The sequence below is a fragment of the Pongo abelii genome, chromosome 16 (genome assembly GCF_028885655.2).
Source record: "Pongo abelii isolate AG06213 chromosome 16, NHGRI_mPonAbe1-v2.0_pri, whole genome shotgun sequence".
Lineage (NCBI taxonomy): Eukaryota > Metazoa > Chordata > Mammalia > Primates > Hominidae > Pongo > Pongo abelii.
The window spans coordinates 62,688,547-62,695,237 of NC_072001.2; positions in this window are offsets into that span (position 1 = coordinate 62,688,547).

The window sequence follows — 6,691 nt, forward strand, 5'->3', positions numbered from 1 at the left end:
CTGGTTATATTCTCTTTGTGCTGTATTTTAGATAAAATTTTTCTTCAATTTCACTGATCTTCTTTAGTATCTAGTCTGCTATTCAGTTAAAATTTCTTTTCATATATTGTATCTTTCATCTCTAGAAGTTCTGCTTTCTAAAAAAATCTTTCATTTTTCCCATTAAGTACTTGTATTAATACAAAAATGGCAGTTTTAACATCCTTGTCTGCTAGCTCTATCACCCCTGTCATTTCTGTGTCTGTTCCTGTTCATTATTTTTTGTCCTCATTATGGTTACATTTTCCTGCTGCTTAGCATGTCTAGTAATTTTTCTGTTAGATGCAGGACCTTGTAAATCTTAAGTTATTGAGGACATGGACTTTGTTTACTTGTGTTGGGCTTTGTTTTGGCAACTATTTGTGGAACAGTATGATCCCCCTTGAGTCTGCTTTTCTGCTTTGCTAGGGTGACTTTAAGTCAAGCAGCCTTCATTCAAGGGATATTTGATGCCTGCTACCAAGGCATGACCCTGGGGTTTCTAATGTCTTGGGTGATTACAGAGGACTCTTCCCTCTGACATCCCCCATTGTGAGCTTTGGGAATTGCTGTTGCCAACTCCCCACTCTTAGCTTGGCCTAGTGAAGTGTCACTGCTTCTATGCAGCCGTAAGGACTCGAGGGGACCACGGTATAGATTCCTGGAGGTTTTTTTTTTCCTCCATAGTGTTCTCCTTTCTGGAAATGTGCTTGCAGCTTCAGCTATCTCACCTTTGCTCAACTTCGCAAGACTGCCCGGTTCTGTTTGTGTTTCCTTTCCCTGTGCCTGCAGCTTGGCTATTGCCTCCATGAAGACAGCTGGGATGATTACAGGGTTCATCCTATTTTTTTTCTTTCTTAGGGATTACAGTCCTGTCATAGCTGCCTGTGGTCCAATATGTGGAAAACATTTGTTTCGTATACTTAATTTACTTTTCTAGTTGTTTATAGAAGGAAGTTAAGTCCCATCCTTCTTACTCTGGCATGACTAAATGTGGAAGTCTGCAGATAGAGTATTCATATCAGGGAATAGAGTGAGTAGAAGCAGGAAGGAGAAATTCACAAAGTTTCTGTGTCCATCCCTTAACCTGGCCAAAGAATCAGTGCTGCCCATGTGTCTCCAGCAGTGGAAAGAATACCTTCACATATGTGCCTACAGGCAAAAGAACCAGTTTTGAAGCCGATTTCTCTTGAATAGAATTTCAGGAAGTTCACAGAATCAGATAATAAGAGTTGGGATATTCAAGAGAAAGTTCCGTTGACCATATTTCTACACAACGCTCTTTTGAGCTAATTCCCACTAAATAGTTTGCTGTGTGTTGCCAAGTTCCTGTACCTCTTATTAGGTAAAATGCTTTGCCCTAAACCCCTTGCAGATTCTGCCTGTCTATGTACTAGAAAAATAAGATTCCATTCTTACTACAGCATGCAAAAAGTAGATGAATGAATATTCATCAAATTAGAGAAGATTTTAGGATGGACTGACAAAAGCTACAAATTAATTCTGGAGGCTCCCTAAGGAGATGGCAAATAATCATCCAGAGCAGCTGAAACTGTTACGAGACCTTACTATCCATGTTGTCTTACTATTATGGCTTGTAGAGGACCTACATGCTGTGATAGTAAGACAACATTGGACAAAGAAAACAAGCCTCAAATATAATATTTTAGGCTAAGTGCTGCACATTGCAGGCATTGATTTAAAAAATTCTTAGAATTGGCCGGGCATGGTGGCTCATGCCTGTAATCCCAGCACTTTGGGAGGCTGAGGCGGGCAGATCATCTAAGGTCAGGACTTCAAGACCAGCCTGACCAACATGGTGAAACCTTGTCTCTACTAAAAATAACAAAATTAGCCGGGTGTGGTGGCACATGCTTGTAATCCCAGCTACTTGGGAGGCTGAGGCAGGAGAATTGCTTGAACCCGGGAGGCAGAGGTTGCAGTGAGCCGAGATCGCACCATTGCACTCCAGCCTGGGCGACAAAGCGAAACTCCCGTCTCAAAAAAAAAAAAAAAAATCTTAATAATTTTATTTTTTTGAGATGGGATTCTCGGTCTGTCACCCAGGCTGAAGTGCAATGGTGCCATCTTGGCTCACTGGAACCTCTTGGGTTCAAGCGATTTTTGTGCCTCAGCCTCCCAAGTAGCTGGGATTACAGGTGCCCATCCAGCTAATTTTTTGTATTTTTAATAGAGACAGGGTTTCACCATGTTTGCCAGGCTGGTCTTGAACTCCTGACCTCAAGTGATCCACCTGCATTGGCCTTCCAAAGTGCTGAGATTACAGATGTGAACCACCATGCCCGGCTGAAAATTTTAAACATATATTCAAATAACAAGATGGGTATAATGAATTTCATTTACTTATTAACTGAGCTTCAACAACTATCAATGCATAGTCCATTTTGTGTTACTGAAATCCATCCCCTTGCCCAATTATTTTTGAAGTGCTAAATGCCATTTCATTAAAAATGTTAGTAGTAAGCATTGATTTTTAATCCATTGAGTTCTCATTTAACTGCATATAGTGTGCATGTGGGTCAGTAGTAGTAGGGATTTACTTATTTTATTATTTTTTGAGACGGAGTCTTGCTCTGTCACCCAGACTGGAGTACAGTGGCGCGATCTCAGCTTACTGCAAACTCCGCCTCTTGGGTTCAAGCGATTCTCTTGCCTCAGCCTCCTGAGTAGCTGGGATTACAGGTGCATGCCACCACGCCTGGTTAATTTTTGTATTTTTAGTAGAGACGGGGTTTCACCGTGTTGGTCAGGCTGGTCTTGAACTCCTGACCTCGTGATCCACCCACCTCAGCCTCCCAAAGTGCTGGTATTACAGGAGTGAGCCACTGTGCTGGCCTAGCAGGGACTTATTTAAAGGTGCTTAAATAACTAACAATGCTATAAATGACAGCTTTTATTTTCATGTAGTCTAATTTTATAATTGGGGGGTTTTACACTCAGCTTTCCTCCTGATTGGATTTTTGGTCCTGGAAGGGTGAATCCATGTCTAGGTCTTAATTTTCCTGTGCACTGAAAGTGGAGGTTGAAGTCATTAGATCATCTTTGAGGTTCCATTCAGCTTTGAAAGGTTCTGATCTGTGAACCTCATCATGTGACCTTGGGTTGGCATCTTCGCCAGTAAGTTCTGACAAATGTTCATATGTATGTTAATCTGAACTCCAGGCTCTGAGTTTTCATTGGAATTTGAATTTCCCTGATCTGGGATTTCTCATTCCCATAATTACATCCCTAAACCAGTCTGATTTTAACTTCTGCCTGGATACTCTTATCTTTCCTGCATATTGCAGCTTTGTTTCATGTATCTCCCATCCTCAAAGACCACTAAAGGCCTTTTGAGAATTTCCCTGCCCAGCTTTCAAGGCCTCCTGTAATCTGCTCTTATGCTACAAAATCAACTGTATTTTCCACTTGAATCCAAATTTCATAACTAATGCTACAAATTGCTTCCCCAGTTGATCCATATATATCATTTTAAATATATGTACCTTAAAAATTTTCAGAATTTTACAATTAGTGTAAATTTGTGACCCATTCAAAACTGAAGGCAACAAATCAGTGTTGTGACTGACTGATAACCCACTGAGAGGAAACACTTTTTTTCTCCCCAGTTGGCTGAATGTAAATCATAATAAGCCAATCAGTCACCAGTCTGGCATTAAGCCCAAGGAAGAGGCTATTCTTTGTCCACTCTTTGGGTGTTAAAATAGCAAATAGCTGTGAATCTAGAGGACTGACTCTGCACTATCACAAAAAGCCCAGCTTTCTTTTCACTCAATCTTGACAGTAGGTGAATTAATGGATTTCTTCTTCTTCCACATTAATAGGCAACTAAGATTCTTTAAGTTCCGGGGTACACGTGCAGAATGTACAGATTTGTTACATAGGTAAACATAAGTCATGGTGGTTTGCTGCACCTATCAACCTATCACCTAGGAATTGAGCCCAGCATGCATTAGCCATTTTTCCTAATGTGCTCCCTCCCACTCTACCCCACCCCGTGACATGCCCCAGTGTGTGTTGTTCCCCTCCCTTTGTCCATGTGTTCATTGTTAAGTTCCCACTTATGAGAACATGTGATGTTTGGTTTTCTGTACCTGTTTGCTGAGGATAATGGCTTCCAGGTCCATCCATGTCCCTTCAAAGGATATAATCTCATTCCTTTTTATGGTTGCCTGGTATTCCATAGTGGGTATGTGCCACATTTTCTTTATCCAGTCTATCATTGATGGGCATTTGGGTTGATTCCATGTCTTTGCTGTTGTGAATTATGCTGCAGTGAACATATGTACATGTGTCTGTGTAATAAAATGATTTATATTTCTTTGGGTATATACACAGTAATGGGATTGCTGGGTCAAATAGTATTTCTAGTTCTAGATCTTTGAGGAATCAGCAGGCACCTAAGAGTCTGTCACTGAAACCTGTGGCCAGCTGGGAGGGCACAAAGTGATACATGCACTTGCTGTGACCCTTTTAATTCCAGTGGTTTGAGTAACACTATGGTAATATTGGAAGACACACCACAGTGCAAGTGTCAGTCATGTGATGTGTATGCGATAATTAGAAGTGACAGGAGGAAATGCCAGGCTTTGACTTCTGCACCTCCGCCCAGGCAAAAGCAGAGGTATGTATGGTGGCTAAGCTAAATATGAAAACTGGTTTCAATGGATGAAATGTAAAAACCCTAGGTGTATTCCATACCGGTAACCTAAATGAGTACTCTAGCATCTATTATAACTGACTCAACTTCAGTCAGCCTGAAATACCTGTCCCATCACAGACATGGTCTCCCACTAAATAATGCTGAGCAAAGCTCTAGGTACACAGCACTTCACAGTACAGAGCTATGTTTGAAGTTTGGGCTGGGCGCGGTGGCTCATGCCTGTAATCCCAGCACTTTGGGAGGCCGAGGCGGGTGGATTACCTGAGCTCAGGAGTTCTAGACCAGCCTGGCCAACACGGTGAAACCCCGTCTCTACTAAAATACAACAAATTAGTCAGGCATGGTGGCATGTGCCTGTAATCCCAGCTACTTGGGAGGCTGAGACAGGAGAATCTCTTGAACCCGGGAGGCGGAGGTTGCAGTGAGCCAAGATCGTGCCACTGCACTCCAGCCTGGGTGACAGAACAAGACTCCATCTCAAAAAGGGAAGTCTGGGTTGAAGTACATATTCTACTCCAACAGCAGTTTTCTAGTCTGTGTGCCTGGCATACTTGAGTTTAGTAAGCATTTGTGAAAACACTATTCAAATGTTAGCTGTAATACAAAATAAACACATCTGAATGATTATCCTGCCCTCCTCTGGGAGGAAACATGTATTACTGCCTCTTTTCTCAAAAAGATTTATATTCTGTCCTTTATTGTTTTTTCATGTATTTATTTTTTTGAGACAGGGTCTTACTCTGTCACCCAGGCTGGAGGGCAGTGGCGTGATCTTGCCTCACTGGAACCTTTGTCTCCCTGGCTCAAGTGCTGATGTTCCCACGTCAGCCTCCCAAGTAGCTGGGACCACAGGCATGCACCATCACACCTGGATTTTTTTGTTCGTTTGTAGTTTTTAGTAGAGAGGGATCTCATCATAGTGGCCAGACTGGTCTTGAACTCCTGAGCTCAAGCAATCCACCTGCCTCGGCCCCCCAATGTGCTGGGATTACAGGCGTGAGCCACCATGCCCAGACTTTTCATCTATTTAAACCACTCATTTGTAAGAGGTCAGAAAAGGAAGAAATATGGATTACACTCAGATACAACTGGGTTTAAGTTTTGGAGGATGGGTAGGATTTTGATGCTGACAGGAAATGCATGAAAATCGGAGGAAATAGCAGAACCAAACATTAAAAAGTCGTGTCTCTTTTGTTTCTTTCTCAAGCTTAACTGGAGCAGACTATGTAATAGGTAGTAGTGGTTAGGAAGGGAACATGGAAATACATGCATAGAATGAGTTGGAGGATGAAACTGTTTTCTTTGTAGAGACAGTCTATATTGGCCAGGCTGGTCTCGAACTCCTGGGCTCAAGTAATCCTCCAGCCTTGGCCTCCTAAAGTACTGGGATTACTTACAGGTGTGAGCCACCAGTACCTAGCCAAAAAGTTAGTTTTAATGTGAGAGTCAAGGACTACAGTGGCATGCTGAGGTAACAACTGCAGGAGCATCCAGGTAACAGCAAAAATCTTTTACTCCAATTGGGTCAATCCAGTTAACCATGTGTAAGAAACTCCTCATCTAGGGTCAGTATGTTACTTCTGTATTTCTGCAAGCACAATCCACTGACATAAAGTCTAATAATTAGACTATTGTAAGTCTAATGTATCATGTACATGATAAAATGTATGAAATTTGGATCAATATGGCAAGCTGAAGAAATAATTTACCTGTCATGTGGGGGGACTATTTTGTTTAGGTTTTTTCCCCCTTCCTCATGTTACCTGGTCTAAGAAGGAAAGATTTTGGTTTTGTTTTTGCTATGATTGTCTAACTAACTTTTCCTAATCAAGTTGTACTTGGGTTTTTTATACCAATGATTAACTTTGGTTTTGTATTTTAAAAAGCAAGGGATTTTCTTAGAAAATTCCATCCAGAGTTTGGTTTTGCCCCTGCTGATGCTTTCATCAGGTAAAGTTACAACTGACAAAACTAACATGACTTTATTGA